A 23,352-nucleotide genomic window follows, 5' to 3' on the forward strand; every position below is an offset into this window, starting at 1 on the left:
AGCAACGAAAATATCCATCAATACAGGAATGCACCAAGAAGAAGTGGTCTATGTACACAATGGAATATTACTCCAATAAAAACTATAAATTAAATTTAAAAAACAAACAAAAGTAAGGAGACATCCGCTTTTGTGGGTTTATCCGGGCACATTCCACTCTAATTTATAACCGAGGAACACCACTGGCCGTGAGGGCTGTTTCCCTAGTTACCAGAGTGGGGGACGTAGAGAGGCTGCCGTCCTCTGGCCGTTACCTGCAAAAGCAGCTTTGAAACCTGTGCTAATGCTCACTTCATATGAACAAGTACGGCAGGGCTGTAAATGAAACCTGCCCTCAAAATGTTTAGAGGGAGGTAAATGGCCAAAGCATTTCAAAATGTGACACATACTTTAAGAAAACACTTTGAAGAACTAAGCTGTAATCACAGATTGAAAAATAAAAGCACGTGCCTTAAAGCTCAATTTCAACGGATTATGAGACACATGCAAATTCAACCACAAAGAGGTATTATCTCAAACCAGTCAGAATAACCATCAGCAAGAAAACTATAAACAATAAATGCTGAAGGTGTTGTGGAGAAATGCATACGCTCAACTTTAAGAGGGACGTAACTTGGAAAGAGCCACTAATGAGAACTGAATGGAGGTGTCTTTAAAAGGGAAATATTGAGCTACCATATGATCCAGCAGGCCCCTTCCTGGACCTATACCCTCTGAAGACAGAACTGGAAAGACACAGGCAGGCAAAACTGCACTGCACAGTATTACAATAGCCAAGATATGGAAGTAACCAAAAAGTCCACCAACAGATGGGGGGACAAAGAAGAACTGCTACATGTAGAGATGGAATATTAGCTAGCGAAAAAATGAAACAAGGCCATTTGCAGCACCATAGATGAGTCTAGAAGTAATCACGCAACTTGTAGTAAGTGAGAAAGCGAAAGACACATATCCTATCCTATCACTTGTAAGTGTTACCAAAAAATTGATACCAATGAAGATATTTCCACAGAGAAAGGCAATCACAGATTCATTAAACAAACTTATGGTTCACCAAATGGAAAGGTGTGTGAGGATTGGATACATTACGGTATTGGGGTTAACAGAGATATACAAACACATGTGAAATACAGAATCACCAAAGACCTACAGAATACCAAGAGAAGACTACTCAACATTGTGTCATAACCTACATGGGAAAAGGATACGAAGAAGAATAGATATATGTATATGTGTGAAAAAACCACATCTTGCACACCTAGAGCAAACAAAATATTGTAATCAAATTTGCTGTGATAAAAAATAAAAATTTACTTAAAAATACGAACAAGAAGTAATGAGAAGGGGGTGCTCGGGCTCCGGCCCGCAGTTCGAGCGGCGAGAGTGCTCAGAGACGCGACGCGGGCCAGAGGGGAGTGAGCGGGCGCCTCAGTGTCCCTCCCCTTCCCACCCCTCGCCTCGCCGCCTTCTCCCCCCTCAGCCGGACCGGAATTATGTGATCCCGGAAGTTCCGGCGCCACTGCTGTGTGGGATAAACAGTAATGGCGGAGGCTGCAGCTCCGGGAACAACAGCCACAACATCAGGAGCAGGAGCAGCAGGGGCGGCGGTGGCAGCGGCCTCCCCCACCCCTATCCCCACAGTCACCTCCCCGTCCCTGGGGGCACGGGATTTGACAGCGACGGCAGCGGCGGCGGCGGGACCAAACAGGTCACCTGCAGGTATTTCATGCATGGGGTTTGTAAGGAAGGAGATAACTGTCGATACTCACGTGACCTCTCTGACAGTCCATATGGTGTAGTGTACAAGTATTTTCAGCGAGGGTACGGAGACCGCTGCAAATATGAACACAGCAAGCCATTGCAACTGCTACAGATCTAACTGCAAAGTCACCCCTTGCTGCTTCCTCAAGTCTCTCATCAGTAGTTGGACAGATTGGTGAAATGCATATGGGCGAAGCTGAGTCAAGAAATTCAAACTTTTCAACTGTAGGAGCGCGTTCAGAAGACTGGGTGAACGCCATTGAGTTTGTTCCTGGGCAGCCCTACTGTGGCCGTACTGCCCCTTCCTCCACTGAAGCACCCCTGCAGGGCTCAGTGACCAAGGAAGAATCAGAGAAGGAGCAAATTGCAGTGGAAACAAAGAAGCAGATCTGCCCCTATGCTGCAGTGGGAGAGTGCCGATATGGGGAGAACTGTGTGTATCTCCATGGAGACGCGTGTGATATGTGTGGGCTGCAGGTCTTCCATCCAGTGGATGCTGCCCAAAGATCACAACATATAAAATCTTGCATCGAGGCCCATGAGAAGGACATGGAGCTCTCGTTTGCTGTGCAGCACAGCAAGGACCTGGTGTGTGGGATCTGCATGGAGGTGGTCTATGAGAAAGCCAACCCCCGCGAGCGCCGCTTCGGAATCCTCTCCAACTGCAACCACACCTACTGTCTCAAGTGTATTCGCAAGTGGAGGAGTGCTAAGCAATTTGAGAGCAAGATCATAAAGTACTGCCCAGAATGCCGGATCACATCTAACATTGTCATTCCAAGTGAGGACTGGGTGGAGGAGAAAGAAAAGAAGCAGAAACTCATTCAGAAATACAAGGAGGCAATGAGCAACAAGGCGTGCAGGTATTTTGAAGAAGGACGTGGGAGCTGCCCATTTGGAGGGAACTGCGTTTACAAGCATGCGTACCCTGATGCCGTAGAGAGGAGCCACAGAGACAGAAAGTGGGAACATCAAGCACATAGCGGGCCCAACGAAGGAACCACTTCTGGGAGCTCATTGAGGAAAGAGAGAACGGCAACCCCTTTGACAACGACGAAGAAGAGGTTGTCACCTTTGAGCTGGGCGAGATGTTGCTTGTGCTTTTGGCTGCAGGTGGGGACGACGACCTGACAGACTCTGAAGACGAGTGGGACTTGTTTCACGATGAGCTGGAAGATTTTTATGACTTGGATCTATAGCAGCTTTGCTGGGCGTGTGAACTGGTCTGCTGAGCCTCAGACGGCAGCCCTCCCCGCTGGTGGCAGCAGTGCCCGTGGTTCTCTTCTAGGCAGGCCTCTCAAGTCCAGGTGCTGTCGTAATAATTTTTACCCAGGGCCTGTCTTCTCAATCCCTCACCTTTCCCCAAGGAGTATGTTGTTTTCTCTGTTTAAAAAAGTTCCACAATGAATCTTAAAGTTAGTTTTCTTGTAACATGAATTTAACGGTCAGACAGAGTGTAGGTTTGCTGCGTCATCTGTTTTCAGCCAGATTCACACAGTTCAAGGGTAGCATTTCCGAATTTCCAGTACTCATTTTTGAGGACCCCAGGTTCAAAAGTAACAGCATTGGCCCTGCTTTTGGGTCCAAGAATTGGGGTGATAGGTGAAGGATCTGAACTGTGGCATGTAGCCTTCTGCTATAGACTTAGGCGGATGCTTGAGGTTTCTGGTGAATTCTGCACATCTGTGTTTTTATATCTGTTCCCTGCCCTGGAATCCCCACCCTGTGCACTCGTTCTGTGGTTTTCGTCTCTTGTTTAATTGCACACATGTATTACTGCTGGGTAACCAGAACCAGGTGCGACTGTGTTGAGATTTTTACTGTGTTTAGCCTGATAGGAAAATTGTGAAAGAACACATATAAAGATATAGCGGAATAAAATAAATGCAGAGTTGGAAGTTGACCCCCAAGGGCTGATAGACTTGGTACGTGTGAGTGTGCAACAAGCTTCTCATCCCTGCATAGATGCAGTGTCTGTAGCCTTAGTGGAAAAACTCAAGTTTACTGGTTTCAGCCTCGTGTGGCAAATAGATCTTAAAGAACAAAGCAGTATATTGGTAGCTGTTAATAGAGCAGGGCTAGCTCTGTCTATATACATAGGGAAATGGGCTTAGCCATAGAGGTTCAACTATCTGGTTATCTCATGTATTAACACACATTGGGTCTCAGTTACACAGTTGTATTTAATGATTTATGATCTCCTAGACTTTCTAGTCCAGGCACTTTTTGACAAGCCTTTGTCCTCATTTGAGGGGTTTTGTTGTCGGGTTGTTGGGTCCGTTTGTGTGGGTATTTGCCTCATGCCATCCCTGAGCTTTGCAGCTAGACAGGTGTGATTCAAAACTATGTTCTAAGGTGTTTCCTGTAGTGGAGTAATTGGTTTGCAGTAGTAAGTCATGTTTTTCCACTAAAAGGGGACGGAGGGGTGGTAATCCACGAGATAAGCTAAAGTTAAATTGTTAGAAGAATTCCTTGATCAGAAAATATAAATTTGCGTTTTGTTGCTCTATTTCCTGAAAGTAACTTGGAGATAAACCTGATTTGTCCATCTACTGCTTTGATGCCTTGGATACCACTCATACTTTCACGTTAAGCAAAAACAAGTAATTCTTGCAGGGGTCTCTGTCTTTTTCAGCAGCCCTTTTGTAAGACGCACTTTTCCCAAATAAAACAATTTTAAACCTCCCTCCCCCCAAAAAAAAGAAGTAATGAGACATAAACTTAAAGGGCTTTTTCCTGGCACATTCCATTCTAGTTTACAACCTAGAACACCACTTCAATTAAGGCTCTGTTGCATTAGTAACCAGATTTGAAAAGGAGAAATGCTGCCGCCTTGTGGCCGTTTCCCACAAGAGCGACTTTACACCCACAGCTAATGGTCATTAACATTCAGAAGGACTTGGGGCCATAAAGGACACCTGCCCTCAAAAATTGTGCTGAGGTAAGGAATGGACAAAACAATTCAAAACAGGCCAATTTTTCAAGAAGATAGTATGAAGAGTGAAGTTTTACTCACTCTCTTTAAAAAAAACAGGAAAATGGATAAAAGCTCAACCTCAGGAAATATTAGACTCATGCAATCTAATCTACAAAAAGGTTTCAACGCACACCAGTCGACTGACCATCAGCAAAAAGTCTACAAACAATAAATGCTAAAGGGGCTTTAGAGAACTGTGTACCCTCTACCTGCTGGTGAGACGTAAAGTCGTAAGAGCCAACAATGAGAACAGAAAGGAGCTGCATTAAAAAGTAAAAATTGAGGTACCATTTAATCCAGCAGGCACGCCACTGGGCCTCTCACCTGAGAAGACCAGAATCGAGAAGACATAGGCTGCAAAAGCTGCACTGCAGCCTTATTCACAATAGCCAAGACAGTGAAGCAACCAAAATGTTCTTCAACAGGTGAATGGATAAAGAAGAAGTGGTCCATGTACACAATGGAATATTAGCCATGGAAAACAATGAAACACTGCTCTTTGAGGCACCACAGGTGAACCTGGGGATAATCACCAAACATGATGTAAGTCGGAAAGCAAAAGACCTATATCCTATGATATCACTTACAGGGGTTAGCTAAAAACTGACACAAATGAACATATTTCCACAGAGAAAGACGCTCACAGAATTAGAAAACAAACTATGCTCATGTAAAAGGAAAGGTGGGGGGAATGGATAAATTAAGATGAGTGTTACTATACGTATACAAATACATATTATATACATTTATCAAAAAGACCGACCATATAGCAAGGGAGGTCTACAGAACACTCTGTAGTATTTTACATGGGAAGAGGATCTGTACAAGAATAGACATATACAATGTACAAATGAACCAGATTCTGTACACCTAGGACAAACAATAGTCTAATCTTTACCCCGATTAAAAAAAGTAAAAAAAAAAACCAAGAAGAAGTAAGGAGACCTAAACTTATGGGGGTTTCTCCTGGCACATTCCATTCTAATTTAAAACCTAGGAACACGACTTCCTGGAAGGCTCTGCTGCCTTAGTACCCAGATTTGGGAACGGAGAAATGAGGCCTCCTTGTGGCCATTTCCCACAACAGCAGCTTAAACACATTGCTAAAGGTCACTAAATATTCACCAAACTTGCATTTATTTAAATGACTCCTGCCCTCCAAAAATTCCTGGGGTCGAAAATCGACCAAAGTTTCAAAAGAGGGCAACCTTTCAAGATGACAATTTCAGGAGGTATATTGTACTCACATTTTTTTTTAACAGAAAACAAAAAGACGAGGAAAAATGATGAATTTTAGGAATTTTTAAAGACATGCAAACCCAAATTACAAAAACCGATCAGCTCACAGCAGTCAGAATGGCCATTAGCAAAAATGCTGCAAATAATAAATGCTGAGGTGATTGTGGAGAGATGCTTACCCTCTCTTCTATGGGGGACGTGGTAAGAGCCACTAATGAAAACACAATGGAGGTGCTTTGAACATTGAGCTACAGGTCAATCATTCACACCCAGTGCTGGGCGTAACCCCTGAGAAATGAGAATCAAAAAGTCACAGGCTGGCAATCCTGCACTCCAGCAATATTTACCATAGCCAACACTTGGAAGCAACGAAAATATCCATCAATACAGGAATGCACCAAGAAGAAGTGGTCTATGTACACAATGGAATATTACTCCAATAAAAAGTATAAATTAAATTTAAAAAACAAACAAAAGTAAGGAGACATCCGCTTTTGTGGGTTTATCCGGGCACATTCCACTCTAATTTATAACCGAGGAACACCACTGGCCGTGAGGGCTGTTTCCCTAGTTACCAGAGTGGGGGACGTAGAGAGGCTGCCGTCCTCTGGCCGTTACCTGCAAAAGCAGCTTTGAAACCTGTGCTAATGCTCACTTCATATGAACAAGTACGGCAGGGCTGTAAATGAAACCTGCCCTCAAAATGTTTAGAGGGAGGTAAATGGCCAAAGCATTTCAAAATGTGACACATACTTTAAGAAAACACTTTGAAGAACTAAGCTGTAATCACAGTTTGAAAAATAAAAGCACGTGCCTTAAAGCTCAATTTCAACGGATTATGAGACACATGCAAATTCAACCACAAAGAGGTATTATCTCAAACCAGTCAGAATAACCATCAGCAAGAAAACTATAAACAATAAATGCTGAAGGTGTTGTGGAGAAATGCATACGCTCAACTTTAAGAGGGACGTAACTTGGAAAGAGCCACTAATGAGAACTGAATGGAGGTGTCTTTAAAAGGGAAATATTGAGCTACCATATGATCCAGCAGGCCCCTTCCTGGACCTATACCCTCTGAAGACAGAACTGGAAAGACACAGGCAGGCAAAACTGCACTGCACAGTATTACAATAGCCAAGATATGGAAGTAACCAAAAAGTCCACCAACAGATGGGGGGACAAAGAAGAACTGCTACATGTAGAGATGGAATATTAGCTAGCGAAAAAATGAAACAAGGCCATTTGCAGCACCATAGATGAGTCTAGAAGTAATCACGCAACTTGTAGTAAGTGAGAAAGCGAAAGACACATATCCTATCCTATCACTTGTAAGTGTTACCAAAAAATTGATACCAATGAAGATATTTCCACAGAGAAAGGCAATCACAGATTCATTAAACAAACTTATGGTTCACCAAATGGAAAGGTGTGTGAGGATTGGATACATTACGGTATTGGGGTTAACAGAGATATACAAACACATGTGAAATACAGAATCACCAAAGACCTACAGAATACCAAGAGAAGACTACTCAACATTGTGTCATAACCTACATGGGAAAAGGATACGAAGAAGAATAGATATATGTATATGTGTGAAAAAACCACATCTTGCACACCTAGAGCAAACAAAATATTGTAATCAAATTTGCTGTGATAAAAAATAAAAATTTACTTAAAAATACGAACAAGAAGTAATGAGAAGGGGGTGCTCGGGCTCCGGCCCGCAGTTCGAGCGGCGAGAGTGCTCAGAGACGCGACGCGGGCCAGAGGGGAGTGAGCGGGCGCCTCAGTGTCCCTCCCCTTCCCACCCCTCGCCTCGCCGCCTTCTCCCCCCTCAGCCGGACCGGAATTATGTGATCCCGGAAGTTCCGGCGCCACTGCTGTGTGGGATAAACAGTAATGGCGGAGGCTGCAGCTCCGGGAACAACAGCCACAACATCAGGAGCAGGAGCGGCAGGGGCGGCGGTGGCAGCGGCCTCCCCCACCCCTATCCCCACAGTCACCTCCCCGTCCCTGGGGGCACGGGATTTGACAGCGACGGCAGCGGCGGCGGCGGGACCAAACAGGTCACCTGCAGGTATTTCATGCATGGGGTTTGTAAGGAAGGAGATAACTGTCGATACTCACGTGACCTCTCTGACAGTCCATATGGTGTAGTGTACAAGTATTTTCAGCGAGGGTACGGAGACCGCTGCAAATATGAACACAGCAAGCCATTGCAACTGCTACAGATCTAACTGCAAAGTCACCCCTTGCTGCTTCCTCAAGTCTCTCATCAGTAGTTGGACAGATTGGTGAAATGCATATGGGCGAAGCTGAGTCAAGAAATTCAAACTTTTCAACTGTAGGAGCGCGTTCAGAAGACTGGGTGAACGCCATTGAGTTTGTTCCTGGGCAGCCCTACTGTGGCCGTACTGCCCCTTCCTCCACTGAAGCACCCCTGCAGGGCTCAGTGACCAAGGAAGAATCAGAGAAGGAGCAAATTGCAGTGGAAACAAAGAAGCAGATCTGCCCCTATGCTGCAGTGGGAGAGTGCCGATATGGGGAGAACTGTGTGTATCTCCATGGAGACGCGTGTGATATGTGTGGGCTGCAGGTCTTCCATCCAGTGGATGCTGCCCAAAGATCACAACATATAAAATCTTGCATCGAGGCCCATGAGAAGGACATGGAGCTCTCGTTTGCTGTGCAGCACAGCAAGGACCTGGTGTGTGGGATCTGCATGGAGGTGGTCTATGAGAAAGCCAACCCCCGCGAGCGCCGCTTCGGAATCCTCTCCAACTGCAACCACACCTACTGTCTCAAGTGTATTCGCAAGTGGAGGAGTGCTAAGCAATTTGAGAGCAAGATCATAAAGTACTGCCCAGAATGCCGGATCACATCTAACATTGTCATTCCAAGTGAGGACTGGGTGGAGGAGAAAGAAAAGAAGCAGAAACTCATTCAGAAATACAAGGAGGCAATGAGCAACAAGGCGTGCAGGTATTTTGAAGAAGGACGTGGGAGCTGCCCATTTGGAGGGAACTGCGTTTACAAGCATGCGTACCCTGATGCCGTAGAGAGGAGCCACAGAGACAGAAAGTGGGAACATCAAGCACATAGCGGGCCCAACGAAGGAACCACTTCTGGGAGCTCATTGAGGAAAGAGAGAACGGCAACCCCTTTGACAACGACGAAGAAGAGGTTGTCACCTTTGAGCTGGGCGAGATGTTGCTTGTGCTTTTGGCTGCAGGTGGGGACGACGACCTGACAGACTCTGAAGACGAGTGGGACTTGTTTCACGATGAGCTGGAAGATTTTTATGACTTGGATCTATAGCAGCTTTGCTGGGCGTGTGAACTGGTCTGCTGAGCCTCAGACGGCAGCCCTCCCCGCTGGTGGCAGCAGTGCCCGTGGTTCTCTTCTAGGCAGGCCTCTCAAGTCCAGGTGCTGTCGTAATAATTTTTACCCAGGGCCTGTCTTCTCAATCCCTCACCTTTCCCCAAGGAGTATGTTGTTTTCTCTGTTTAAAAAAGTTCCACAATGAATCTTAAAGTTAGTTTTCTTGTAACATGAATTTAACGGTCAGACAGAGTGTAGGTTTGCTGCGTCATCTGTTTTCAGCCAGATTCACACAGTTCAAGGGTAGCATTTCCGGATTTCCAGTACTCATTTTTGAGGACCCCAGGTTCAAAAGTAACAGCATTGGCCCTGCTTTTGGGTCCAAGAATTGGGGTGATAGGTGAAGGATCTGAACTGTGGCATGTAGCCTTCTGCTATAGACTTAGGCGGATGCTTGAGGTTTCTGGTGAATTCTGCACATCTGTGTTTTTATATCTGTTCCCTGCCCTGGAATCCCCACCCTGTGCACTCGTTCTGTGGTTTTCGTCTCTTGTTTAATTGCACACATGTACTACTGCTGGGTAACCAGAACCAGGTGCGACTGTGTTGAGATTTTTACTGTGTTTAGCCTGATAGGAAAATTGTGAAAGAACACATATAAAGATATAGCGGAATAAAATAAATGCAGAGTTGGAAGTTGACTCCCAAGGGCTGATAGACTTGGTACGTGTGAGTGTGCAACAAGCTTCTCATCCCTGCATAGATGCAGTGTCTGTAGCCTTAGTGGAAAAACTCAAGTTTACTGGTTTCAGCCTCGTGTGGCAAATAGATCTTAAAGAACAAAGCAGTATATTGGTAGCTGTTAATAGAGCAGGGCTAGCTCTGTCTATATACATAGGGAAATGGGCTTAGCCATAGAGGTTCAACTATCTGGTTATCTCATGTATTAACACACATTGGGTCTCAGTTACACAGTTGTATTTAATGATTTATGATCTCCTAGACTTTCTAGTCCAGGCACTTTTTGACAAGCCTTTGTCCTCATTTGAGGGGTTTTGTTGTCGGGTTGTTGGGTCCGTTTGTGTGGGTATTTGCCTCATGCCATCCCTGAGCTTTGCAGCTAGACAGGTGTGATTCAAAACTATGTTCTAAGGTGTTTCCTGTAGTGGAGTAATTGGTTTGCAGTAGTAAGTCATGTTTTTCCACTAAAAGGGGACGGAGGGGTGGTAATCCACGAGATAAGCTAAAGTTAAATTGTTAGAAGAATTCCTTGATCAGAAAATATAAATTTGCGTTTTGTTGCTCTATTTCCTGAAAGTAACTTGGAGATAAACCTGATTTGTCCATCTACTGCTTTGATGCCTTGGATACCACTCATACTTTCACGTTAAGCAAAAACAAGTAATTCTTGCAGGGGTCTCTGTCTTTTTCAGCAGCCCTTTTGTAAGACGCACTTTTCCCAAATAAAACAATTTTAAACCTCCCTCCCCCCAAAAAAAAGAAGTAATGAGACATAAACTTAAAGGGCTTTTTCCTGGCACATTCCATTCTAGTTTACAACCTAGAACACCACTTCAATTAAGGCTCTGTTGCATTAGTAACCAGATTTGAAAAGGAGAAATGCTGCCGCCTTGTGGCCGTTTCCCACAAGAGCGACTTTACACCCACAGCTAATGGTCATTAACATTCAGAAGGACTTGGGGCCATAAAGGACACCTGCCCTCAAAAATTGTGCTGAGGTAAGGAATGGACAAAACAATTCAAAACAGGCCAATTTTTCAAGAAGATAGTATGAAGAGTGAAGTTTTACTCACTCTCTTTAAAAAAAACAGGAAAATGGATAAAAGCTCAACCTCAGGAAATATTAGACTCATGCAATCTAATCTACAAAAAGGTTTCAACGCACACCAGTCGACTGACCATCAGCAAAAAGTCTACAAACAATAAATGCTAAAGGGGCTTTAGAGAACTGTGTACCCTCTACCTGCTGGTGAGACGTAAAGTCGTAAGAGCCAACAATGAGAACAGAAAGGAGCTGCATTAAAAAGTAAAAATTGAGGTACCATTTAATCCAGCAGGCACGCCACTGGGCCTCTCACCTGAGAAGACCAGAATCGAGAAGACATAGGCTGCAAAAGCTGCACTGCAGCCTTATTCACAATAGCCAAGACAGTGAAGCAACCAAAATGTTCTTCAACAGGTGAATGGATAAAGAAGAAGTGGTCCATGTACACAATGGAATATTAGCCATGGAAAACAATGAAACACTGCTCTTTGAGGCACCACAGGTGAACCTGGGGATAATCACCAAACATGATGTAAGTCGGAAAGCAAAAGACCTATATCCTATGATATCACTTACAGGGGTTAGCTAAAAACTGACACAAATGAACATATTTCCACAGAGAAAGACGCTCACAGAATTAGAAAACAAACTATGCTCATGTAAAAGGAAAGGTGGGGGGAATGGATAAATTAAGATAAGTGTTACTATACGTATACAAATACATATTATATACATTTATCAAAAAGACCGACCATATAGCAAGGGAGGTCTACAGAACACTCTGTAGTATTTTACATGGGAAGAGGATCTGTACAAGAATAGACATATACAATGTACAAATGAACCAGATTCTGTACACCTAGGACAAACAATAGTCTAATCTTTACCCCGATTAAAAAAAGTAAAAAAAAAACCAAGAAGAAGTAAGGAGACCTAAACTTATGGGGGTTTCTCCTGGCACATTCCATTCTAATTTAAAACCTAGGAACACGACTTCCTGGAAGGCTCTGCTGCCTTAGTACCCAGATTTGGGAACGGAGAAATGAGGCCTCCTTGTGGCCATTTCCCACAACAGCAGCTTAAACACATTGCTAAAGGTCACTAAATATTCACCAAACTTGCATTTATTTAAATGACTCCTGCCCTCCAAAAATTCCTGGGGTCGAAAATCGACCAAAGTTTCAAAAGAGGGCAACCTTTCAAGATGACAATTTCAGGAGGTATATTGTACTCACATTTTTTTTTAACAGAAAACAAAAAGGCGAGGAAAAATGATGAATTTTAGGAATTTTTAAAGACATGCAAACCCAAATTACAAAAACCGATCAGCTCACAGCAGTCAGAATGGCCATTAGCAAAAATGCTGCAAACAATAAATGCTGAAGTGATTGTGGAGAGATGCTTACCCTCTCTTCTATGGGGGACGTGGTAAGAGCCACTAATGAAAACACAATGGAGGTGCTTTGAACATTGAGCTACAGGTCAATCATTCACACCCAGTGCTGGGCGTAACCCCTGAGAAATGAGAATCAAAAAGTCACAGGCTGGCAATCCTGCACTCCAGCAATATTTACCATAGCCAACACTTGGAAGCAACGAAAATATCCATCAATACAGGAATGCACCAAGAAGAAGTGGTCTATGTACACAATGGAATATTACTCCAATAAAAACTATAAATTAAATTTAAAAAACAAACAAAAGTAAGGAGACATCCGCTTTTGTGGGTTTATCCGGGCACATTCCACTCTAATTTATAACCGAGGAACACCACTGGCCGGGAGGGTTGTTTCCCTAGTTACCAGAGTGGGGGACGTAGAGAGGCTGCCGTCCTCTGGCCGTTACCTGCAAAAGCAGCTTTGAAACCTGTGCTAATGCTCACTTCATATGAACAAGTACGGCAGGGCTGTAAATGAAACCTGCCCTCAAAATGTTTAGAGGGAGGTAAATGGCCAAAGCATTTCAAAATGTGACACATACTTTAAGAAAACACTTTGAAGAACTAAGCTGTAATCACAGATTGAAAAATAAAAGCACGTGCCTTAAAGCTCAATTTCAACGGATTATGAGACACATGCAAATTCAACCACAAAGAGGTATTATCTCAAACCAGTCAGAATAACCATCAGCAAGAAAACTATAAACAATAAATGCTGAAGGTGTTGTGGAGAAATGCATACGCTCAACTTTAAGAGGGACGTAACTTGGAAAGAGCCACTAATGAGAACTGAATGGAGGTGCCTTTAAAAGGGAAATATTGAGCTACCATATGATCCAGCAGGCCCCTTCCTGGACCTATACCCTCTGAAGACAGAACTGGAAAGACACAGGCAGGCAAAACTGCACTGCACAGTATTACAATAGCCAAGATATGGAAGTAACCAAAAAGTCCACCAACAGATGGGGGGACAAAGAAGAACTGCTACATGTAGAGATGGAATATTAGCTAGCGAAAAAATGAAACAAGGCCATTTGCAGCACCATAGATGAGTCTAGAAGTAATCACGCAACTTGTAGTAAGTGAGAAAGCGAAAGACACATATCCTATCCTATCACTTGTAGGTGTTACCAAAAAATTGATACCAATGAAGATATTTCCACAGAGAAAGGCAATCACAGATTCATTAAACAAACTTATGGTTCACCAAATGGAAAGGTGTGTGAGGATTGGATACATTACGGTATTGGGGTTAACAGAGATATACAAACACATGTGAAATACAGAATCACCAAAGACCTACAGAATACCAAGAGAAGACTACTCAACATTGTGTCATAACCTACATGGGAAAAGGATACGAAGAAGAATAGATATATGTATATGTGTGAAAGAACCACATCTTGCACACCTAGAGCAAACAAAATATTGTAATCAAATTTGCTGTGATAAAAAATAAAAATTTACTTAAAAATACGAACAAGAAGTAATGAGAAGGGGGTGCTCGGGCTCCGGCCCGCAGTTCGAGCGGCGAGAGTGCTCAGAGACGCGACGCGGGCCAGAGGGGAGTGAGCGGGCGCCTCAGTGTCCCTCCCCTTCCCACCCCTCGCCTCGCCGCCTTCTCCCCCCTCAGCCGGACCGGAATTATGTGATCCCGGAAGTTCCGGCGCCACTGCTGTGTGGGATAAACAGTAATGGCGGAGGCTGCAGCTCCGGGAACAACAGCCACAACATCAGGAGCAGGAGCGGCAGGGGCGGCGGTGGCAGCGGCCTCCCCCACCCCTATCCCCACAGTCACCTCCCCGTCCCTGGGGGCACGGGATTTGACAGCGACGGCAGCGGCGGCGGCGGGACCAAACAGGTCACCTGCAGGTATTTCATGCATGGGGTTTGTAAGGAAGGAGATAACTGTCGATACTCACGTGACCTCTCTGACAGTCCATATGGTGTAGTGTACAAGTATTTTCAGCGAGGGTACGGAGACCGCTGCAAATATGAACACAGCAAGCCATTGCAACTGCTACAGATCTAACTGCAAAGTCACCCCTTGCTGCTTCCTCAAGTCTCTCATCAGTAGTTGGACAGATTGGTGAAATGCATATGGGCGAAGCTGAGTCAAGAAATTCAAACTTTTCAACTGTAGGAGCGCGTTCAGAAGACTGGGTGAACGCCATTGAGTTTGTTCCTGGGCAGCCCTACTGTGGCCGTACTGCCCCTTCCTCCACTGAAGCACCCCTGCAGGGCTCAGTGACCAAGGAAGAATCAGAGAAGGAGCAAATTGCAGTGGAAACAAAGAAGCAGATCTGCCCCTATGCTGCAGTGGGAGAGTGCCGATATGGGGAGAACTGTGTGTATCTCCATGGAGACGCGTGTGATATGTGTGGGCTGCAGGTCTTCCATCCAGTGGATGCTGCCCAAAGATCACAACATATAAAATCTTGCATCGAGGCCCATGAGAAGGACATGGAGCTCTCGTTTGCTGTGCAGCACAGCAAGGACATGGTGTGTGGGATCTGCATGGAGGTGGTCTATGAGAAAGCCAACCCCCGCGAGCGCCGCTTCGGAATCCTCTCCAACTGCAGCCACACCTACTGTCTCAAGTGTATTCGCAAGTGGAGGAGTGCTAAGCAATTTGAGAGCAAGATCATAAAGTACTGCCCAGAATGCTGGATCACATCTAACATTGTCATTCCAAGTGAGGACTGGGTGGAGGAGAAAGAAAAGAAGCAGAAACTCATTCAGAAATACAAGGAGGCAATGAGCAACAAGGCGTGCAGGTATTTTGAAGAAGGACGTGGGAGCTGCCCATTTGGAGGGAACTGCGTTTACAAGCATGCGTACCCTGATGCCGTAGAGAGGAGCCACAGAGACAGAAAGTGGGAACATCAAGCACATAGCGGGCCCAACGAAGGAACCACTTCTGGGAGCTCATTGAGGAAAGAGAGAACGGCAACCCCTTTGACAACGACGAAGAAGAGGTTGTCACCTTTGAGCTGGGCGCGATGTTGCTTGTGCTTTTGACTGCAGGTGGGGACGACGACCTGACAGACTCTGAAGACGAGTGGGACTTGTTTCACGATGAGCTGGAAGATTTTTATGACTTGGATCTATAGCAGCTTTGCTGGGCGTGTGAACTGGTCTGCTGAGCCTCAGACGGCAGCCCTCCCCGCTGGTGGCAGCAGTGCCCGTGGTTCTCTTCTAGGCAGGCCTCTCAAGTCCAGGTGCTGTCGTAATAATTTTTACCCAGGGCCTGTCTTCTCAATCCCTCACCTTTCCTCAAGGAGTATGTTGTTTTCTCTGTTTAAAAAAGTTCCACAATGAATCTTAAAGTTAGTTTTCTTGTAACATGAATTTAACGTTCAGACAGAGTGTAGGTTTGCTGCGTCATCTGTTTTCAGCCAGATTCACACAGTTCAAGGGTAGCATTTCCGGATTTCCAGTACTCATTTTTGAGGACCCCAGGTTCAAAAGTAACAGCATTGGCCCTGCTTTTGGGTCCAAGAATTGGGGTGATAGGTGAAGGATCTGAACTGTGGCATGTAGCCTTCTGCTATAGACTTAGGCGGATGCTTGAGGTTTCTGGTGAATTCTGCACATCTGTGTTTTTATATCTGTTCCCTGCCCTGGAATCCCCACCCTGTGCACTCGTTCTGTGGTTTTCGTCTCTTGTTTAATTGCACACATGTACTACTGCTGGGTAACCAGAACCAGGTGCGACTGTGTTGAGATTTTTACTGTGTTTAGCCTGATAGGAAAATTGTGAAAGAACACATATAAAGATATAGCGGAATAAAATAAATGCAGAGTTGGAAGTTGACTCCCAAGGGCTGATAGACTTGGTACGTGTGAGTGTGCAACAAGATTCTCATCCCTGCATAGATGCAGTGTCTGTAGCCTTAGTGGAAAAACTCAAGTTTACTGGTTTCAGCCTCGTGTGGCAAATAGATCTTAAAGAACAAAGCAGTATATTGGTAGCTGTTAATAGAGCAGGGCTAGCTCTGTCTATATACATAGGGAAATGGGCTTAGCCATAGAGGTTCAACTATCTGGTTATCTCATGTATTAACACACATTGGGTCTCAGTTACACAGTTGTATTTAATGATTTATGATCTCCTAGACTTTCTAGTCCAGGCACTTTTTGACAAGCCTTTGTCCTCATTTGAGGGGTTTTGTTGTCGGGTTGTTGGGTCCGTTTGTGTGGGTATTTGCCTCATGCCATCCCTGAGCTTTGCAGCTAGACAGGTGTGATTCAAAACTATGTTCTAAGGTGTTTCCTGTAGTGGAGTAATTGGTTTGAAGTAGTAAGTCATGTTTCTCCACTAAAAGGGGACGGAGGGGTGGTAATCCCTCCGTTGCTCTATTTCCTGAAAGTAACTTGGAGATAAACCTGATTTGTCCATCTACTGCTTTGATGCCTTGGATACCACTCATACTTTCACGTTAAGCAAAAACAAGTAATTCTTGCAGGGGTCTCTGTCTTTTTCAGCAGCCCTTTTGTAAGACGCACTTTTCCCAAATAAAACAATTTTAAACCTCCCTCCCCCCCAAAAAAAGAAGTAATGAGACATAAACTTAAAGGGCTTTTTCCTGGCACATTCCATTCTAGTTTACAACCTAGAACACCACTTCAATTAATGCTCTGTTGCATTAGTAACCAGATTTGAAAAGGAGAAATGCTGCCGCCTTGTGGCCGTTTCCCACAAGAGCGACTTTACACCCACAGCTAATGGTCATTAACATTCAGAAGGACTCGGGGCCATAAAGGACACCTGCCCTCAAAAATTGTGCTGAGGTAAGGAATGGACAAAACAATTCAAAACAGGCCAATTTTTCAAGAAGATAGTATGAAGAGTGAAGTTTTACTCACTCTCTTTAAAAAAAACAGGAAAATGGATAAAAGCTCAACCTCAGGAAATATTAGACTCATGCAATCTAATCTACAAAAAGGTTTCAACGCACACCAGTCGACTGACCATCAGCAAAAAGTCTACAAACAATAAATGCTAAAGGGGCTTTAGAGAACTGTGTACCCTCTACCTGGTGGTGAGACGTAAAGTCGTAAGAGCCAACAATGAGAACAGAAAGGAGCTGCATTAAAAAGTAAAAATTGAGGTACCATTTAATCCAGCAGGCACGCCACTGGGCCTCTCACCTGAGAAGACCAGAATCGAGAAGACATAGGCTGCAAAAGCTGCACTGCAGCCTTATTCACAATAGCCAAGACAGTGAAGCAACCAAAATGTTCTTCAACAGGTGAATGGATAAAGAAGAAGTGGTCCATGTACACAATGGAATATTAGCCATGGAAAACAATGAAACACTGCTCTTTGAGGCACCACAGGTGAACCTGGGGATAATCACCAAACATGATGTAAGTCGGAAAGCAAAAGACCTATATCCTATGATATCACTTACAGGGGTTAGCTAAAAACTGACACAAATGAACATATTTCCACAGAGAAAGACGCTCACAGAATTAGAAAACAAACTATGCTCATGTAAAAGGAAAGGTGGGGGGAATGGATAAATTAAGATTAGTGTTACTATACGTATACATATTATATACATTTATCAAAAAGACCGACCATATAGCAAGGGAGGTCTACAGAACACTCTGTAGTATTTTACATGGGAAGAGGATCTGTACAAGAATAGACATATACAATGTACAAATGAACCAGATTCTGTACACCTAGGACAAACAATAGTCTAATCTTTACCCCGATTAAAAAAAGTAAAAAAAAAAACCAAGAAGAAGTAAGGAGACATAAACTTATGGGGGTTTCTCCTGGCACATTCCATTCTAATTTAAAACCTCGGAACACGACTTCCTGGAAGGCTCTGCTGCCTTAGTACCCAGATTTGTGAACGGAGAAATGAGGCCTCCTTGTGGCCATTTCCCACAACAGCAGCTTAAACACATTGCTAAAGGTCACTAAATATTCACCAAACTTGCATTTATTTAAATGACTCCTGCCCTCCAAAAATTCCTGGGGTTGAAAATCGACCAAAGTTTCAAAAGAGGGCAACCTTTCAAGATGACAATTTCAAGAGGTATATTGTACTCACATTTTTTTTTAACAGAAAACAAAAAGGCGAGGAAAAATGATGAATTTTAGGAATTTTTAAAGACATGCAAACCCAAATTACAAAAACCGATCAGCTCACAGCAGTCAGAATGGCCATTAGCAAAAATGCTGCAAACAATAAATGCTGAAGTGATTGTGGAGAGATGCTTACCCTCTCTTCTATGGGGGACGTGGTAAGAGCCACTAATGAAAACACAATGGAGGTGCTTTGAACATTGAGCTACAGGTCAATCATTCACACCCAGTGCTGGGCGTAACCCCTGAGAAATGAGAATCAAAAAGTCACAGGCTGGCAATCCTGCACTCCAGCAATATTTACCATAGCCAACACTTGGAAGCAACGAAAATATCCATCAATACAGGAATGCACCAAGAAGAAGTGGTCTATGTACACAATGGAATATTACTCCAATAAAAACTATAAATTAAATTTAAAAAACAAACAAAAGTAAGGAGACATCCGCTTTTGTGGGTTTATCCGGGCACATTCCACTCTAATTTATAACCGAGGAACACCACTGCCCGTGAGGGCTGTTTCCCTAGTTACCAGAGTGGGGGACGTAGAGAGGCTGCCGTCCTCTGGCCGTTACCTGCAAAAGCAGCTTTGAAACCTGTGCTAATGCTCACTTAATATGAACAAGTACGGCAGGGCTGTAAATGAAACCTGCCCTCAAAATATTTAGAGGGAGGTAAATGGCCAAAGCATTTCAAAATGTGACACATACTTTAAGAAAACACTTTGAAGAACTAAGCTGTAATCACAGATTGAAAAATAAAAGCACGTGCCTTAAAGCTCAATTTCAACGGATTATGAGACACATGCAAATTCAACCACAAAGAGGTATTATCTCAAACCAGTCAGAATAACCATCAGCAAGAAAACTATAAACAATAAATGCTGAAGGTGTTGTGGAGAAATGCATACGCTCAACTTTAAGAGGGACGTAACTTGGAAAGAGCCACTAATGAGAACTGAATGGAGGTGCCTTTAAAAGGGAAATATTGAGCTACCATATGATCCAGCAGGCCCCTTCCTGGACCTATACCCTCTGAAGACAGAACTGGAAAGACACAGGCAGGCAAAACTGCACTGCACAGTATTACAATAGCCAAGATATGGAAGTAACCAAAAAGTCCACCAACAGATGGGGGGACAAAGAAGAACTGCTGCATGTAGAGATGGAATATTAGCTAGCGAAAAAATGAAACAAGGCCATTTGCAGCACTATAGATGAGTCTAGAAGTAATCACGCAACTTGTAGTAAGTGAGAAAGCGAAAGACACATATCCTATCCTATCACTTGTAGGTGTTACCAAAAAATTGATACCAATGAAGATATTTCCACAGAGAAAGGCAATCACAGATTCATTAAACAAACTTATGGTTCACCAAATGGAAAGGTGTGTGAGGATTGGATACATTACGGTATTGGGGTTAACAGAGATATACAAACACATGTGAAATACAGAATCACCAAAGACCTACAGAATACCAAGAGAAGACTACTCAACATTGTGTCATAACCTACATGGGAAAAGGATACGAAGAAGAATAGATATATGTATATGTGTGAAAGAACCACATCTTGCACACCTAGAGCAAACAAAATATTGTAATCAAATTTGCTGTGATAAAAAATAAAAATTTACTTAAAAATACGAACAAGAAGTAATGAGAAGGGGGTGCTCGGGCTCCGGCCCGCAGTTCGAGCGGCGAGAGTGCTCAGAGACGTGACGCGGGCCAGAGGGGAGTGAGCGGGCGCCTCAGTGTCCCTCCCCTTCCCACCCCTCGCCTCGCCGCCTTCTCCCCCCTCAGCCGGACCGGAATTATGTGATCCCGGAAGTTCCGGCGCCACTGCTGTGTGGGATAAACAGTAATGGCGGAGGCTGCAGCTCCGGGAACAACAGCCACAACTTCAGGAGCAGGAGCGGCAGGGGCGGCAGTGGCAGCGGCCTCCCCCACCCCTATCCCCACAGTCACCTCCCCGTCCCTGGGGGCACGGGATTTGACAGCGACGGCAGCGGCGGCGGCGGGACCAAACAGGTCACCTGCAGGTATTTCATGCATGGGGTTTGTAAGGAAGGAGATAACTGTCGATACTCACGTGACCTCTCTGACAGTCCATATGGTGTAGTGTACAAGTATTTTCAGCGAGGGTACGGAGACCGCTGCAAATATGAACACAGCAAGCCATTGCAACTGCTACAGATCTAACTGCAAAGTCACCCCTTGCTGCTTCCTCAAGTCTCTCATCAGTAGTTGGACAGATTGGTAAAATGCATATGGGCGAAGCTGAGTCAAGAAATTCAAACTTTTCAACTGTAGGAGCGCGTTCAGAAGACTGGGTGAACGCCATTGAGTTTGTTCCTGGGCAGCCCTACTGTGGCCGTACTGCCCCTTCCTCCACTGAAGCACCCCTGCAGGGCTCAGTGACCAAGGAAGAATCAGAGAAGGAGCAAATTGCAGTGGAAACAAAGAAGCAGATCTGCCCCTATGCTGCAGTGGGAGAGTGCCGATATGGGGAGAACTGTGTGTATCTCCATGGAGACGCGTGTGATATGTGTGGGCTGCAGGTCTTCCATCCAGTGGATGCTGCCCAAAGATCACAACATATAAAATCTTGCATCGAGGCCCATGAGAAGGACATGGAGCTCTCGTTTGCTGTGCAGCACAGCAAGGACCTGGTGTGTGGGATCTGCATGGAGGTGGTCTATGAGAAAGCCAACCCCCGCGAGCGCCGCTTCGGAATCCTCTCCAAATGCAACCACACCTACTGTCTCAAGTGTATTCGCAAGTGGAGGAGTGCTAAGCAATTTGAGAGCAAGATCATAAAGTACTGCCCAGAATGCCGGATCACATCTAACATTGTCATTCCAAGTGAGGACTGGGTGGAGGAGAAAGAAAAGAAGCAGAAACTCATTCAGAAATACAAGGAGGCAATGAGCAACAAGGCGTGCAGGTATTTTGAAGAAGGACGTGGGAGCTGCCCATTTGGAGGGAACTGCGTTTACAAGCATGCGTACCCTGATGCCGTAGAGAGGAGCCACAGAGACAGAAAGTGGGAACATCAAGCACATAGCGGGCCCAACGAAGGAACCACTTCTGGGAGCTCATTGAGGAAAGAGAGAACGGCAACCCCTTTGACAACGACGAAGAAGAGGTTGTCACCTTTGAGCTGGGCGAGATGTTGCTTGTGCTTTTGGCTGCAGGTGGGGACGACGACCTGACAGACTCTGAAGACGAGTGGGACTTGTTTCACGATGAGCTGGAAGATTTTTATGACTTGGATCTATAGCAGCTTTGCTGGGCGTGTGAACTGGTCTGCTGAGCCTCAGACGGCAGCCCTCCCCGCTGGTGGCAGCAGTGCCCGTGGTTCTCTTCTAGGCAGGCCTCTCAAGTCCAGGTGCTGTCGTAATAATTTTTACCCAGGGCCTGTCTTCTCAATCCCTCACCTTTCCCCAAGGAGTATGTTGTTTTCTCTGTTTAAAAAAGTTCCACAATGAATCTTAAAGTTAGTTTTCTTGTAACATGAATTTAACGGTCAGACAGAGTGTAGGTTTGCTGCGTCATCTGTTTTCAGCCAGATTCACACAGTTCAAGGGTAGCATTTCCGAATTTCCAGTACTCATTTTTGAGGACCCCAGGTTCAAAAGTAACAGCATTGGCCCTGCTTTTGGGTCCAAGAATTGGGGTGATAGGTGAAGGATCTGAACTGTGGCATGTAGCCTTCTGCTATAGACTTAGGCGGATGCTTGAGGTTTCTGGTGAATTCTGCACATCTGTGTTTTTATATCTGTTCCCTGCCCTGGAATCCCCACCCTGTGCACTCGTTCTGTGGTTTTCGTCTCTTGTTTAATTGCACACATGAATTACTGCTGGGTAACCAGAACCAGGTGCGACTGTGTTGAGATTTTTACTGTGTTTAGCCTGATAGGAAAATTGTGAAAGAACACATATAAAGATATAGCGGAATAAAATAAATGCAGAGTTGGAAGTTGACCCCCAAGGGCTGATAGACTTGGTACGTGTGAGTGTGCAACAAGCTTCTCATCCCTGCATAGATGCAGTGTCTGTAGCCTTAGTGGAAAAACTCAAGTTTACTGGTTTCAGCCTCGTGTGGCAAATAGATCTTAAAGAACAAAGCAGTATATTGGTAGCTGTTAATAGAGCAGGGCTAGCTCTGTCTATATACATAGGGAAATGGGCTTAGCCATAGAGGTTCAACTATCTGGTTATCTCATGTATTAACACACATTGGGTCTCAGTTACACAGTTGTATTTAATGATTTATGATCTCCTAGACTTTCTAGTCCAGGCACTTTTTGACAAGCCTTTGTCCTCATTTGAGGGGTTTTGTTGTCGGGTTGTTGGGTCCGTTTGTGTGGGTATTTGCCTCATGCCATCCCTGAGCTTTGCAGCTAGACAGGTGTGATTCAAAACTATGTTCTAAGGTGTTTCCTGTAGTGGAGTAATTGGTTTGCAGTAGTAAGTCATGTTTTTCCACTAAAAGGGGACGGAGGGGTGGTAATCCACGAGATAAGCTAAAGTTAAATTGTTAGAAGAATTCCTTGATCAGAAAATATAAATTTGCGTTTTGTTGCTCTATTTCCTGAAAGTAACTTGGAGATAAACCTGATTTGTCCATCTACTGCTTTGATGCCTTGGATACCACTCATACTTTCACGTTAAGCAAAAACAAGTAATTCTTGCAGGGGTCTCTGTCTTTTTCAGC

General features: G+C 44.5%; 4 pseudogenes across 4 annotated transcripts; all 4 read left to right on the plus strand.

Moving 5' to 3' along the window:
• The first annotated feature begins 1,541 nt into the window (after window positions 1-1,541).
• LOC309656588 (E3 ubiquitin-protein ligase makorin-1 pseudogene) lies at window positions 1,542-2,960 on the plus strand (annotated as a pseudogene). The gene has a single exon. The product of its transcript is annotated as an E3 ubiquitin-protein ligase makorin-1 pseudogene (transcript).
• A 4,922-nt stretch (window positions 2,961-7,882) lies between these two features.
• LOC309656591 (E3 ubiquitin-protein ligase makorin-1 pseudogene) lies at window positions 7,883-9,301 on the plus strand (annotated as a pseudogene). The gene has a single exon. The product of its transcript is annotated as an E3 ubiquitin-protein ligase makorin-1 pseudogene (transcript).
• Window positions 9,302-14,222: 4,921 nt separating this feature from the next.
• Window positions 14,223-15,641, plus strand: LOC309656582 (E3 ubiquitin-protein ligase makorin-1 pseudogene; annotated as a pseudogene). The gene is made up of 2 exons: window positions 14,223-15,305; window positions 15,440-15,641. The product of its transcript is annotated as an E3 ubiquitin-protein ligase makorin-1 pseudogene (transcript).
• Window positions 15,642-20,496: 4,855 nt separating this feature from the next.
• On the plus strand, window positions 20,497-21,915 carry LOC309656596 (E3 ubiquitin-protein ligase makorin-1 pseudogene; annotated as a pseudogene). The gene has a single exon. The product of its transcript is annotated as an E3 ubiquitin-protein ligase makorin-1 pseudogene (transcript).
• Window positions 21,916-23,352: the final 1,437 nt, after the last annotated feature.

This window comes from Balaenoptera physalus (genome assembly GCF_965194825.1).
Source record: "Balaenoptera physalus genome assembly, contig: SUPER_2_unloc_15, whole genome shotgun sequence".
NCBI lineage: Eukaryota > Metazoa > Chordata > Mammalia > Artiodactyla > Balaenopteridae > Balaenoptera > Balaenoptera physalus.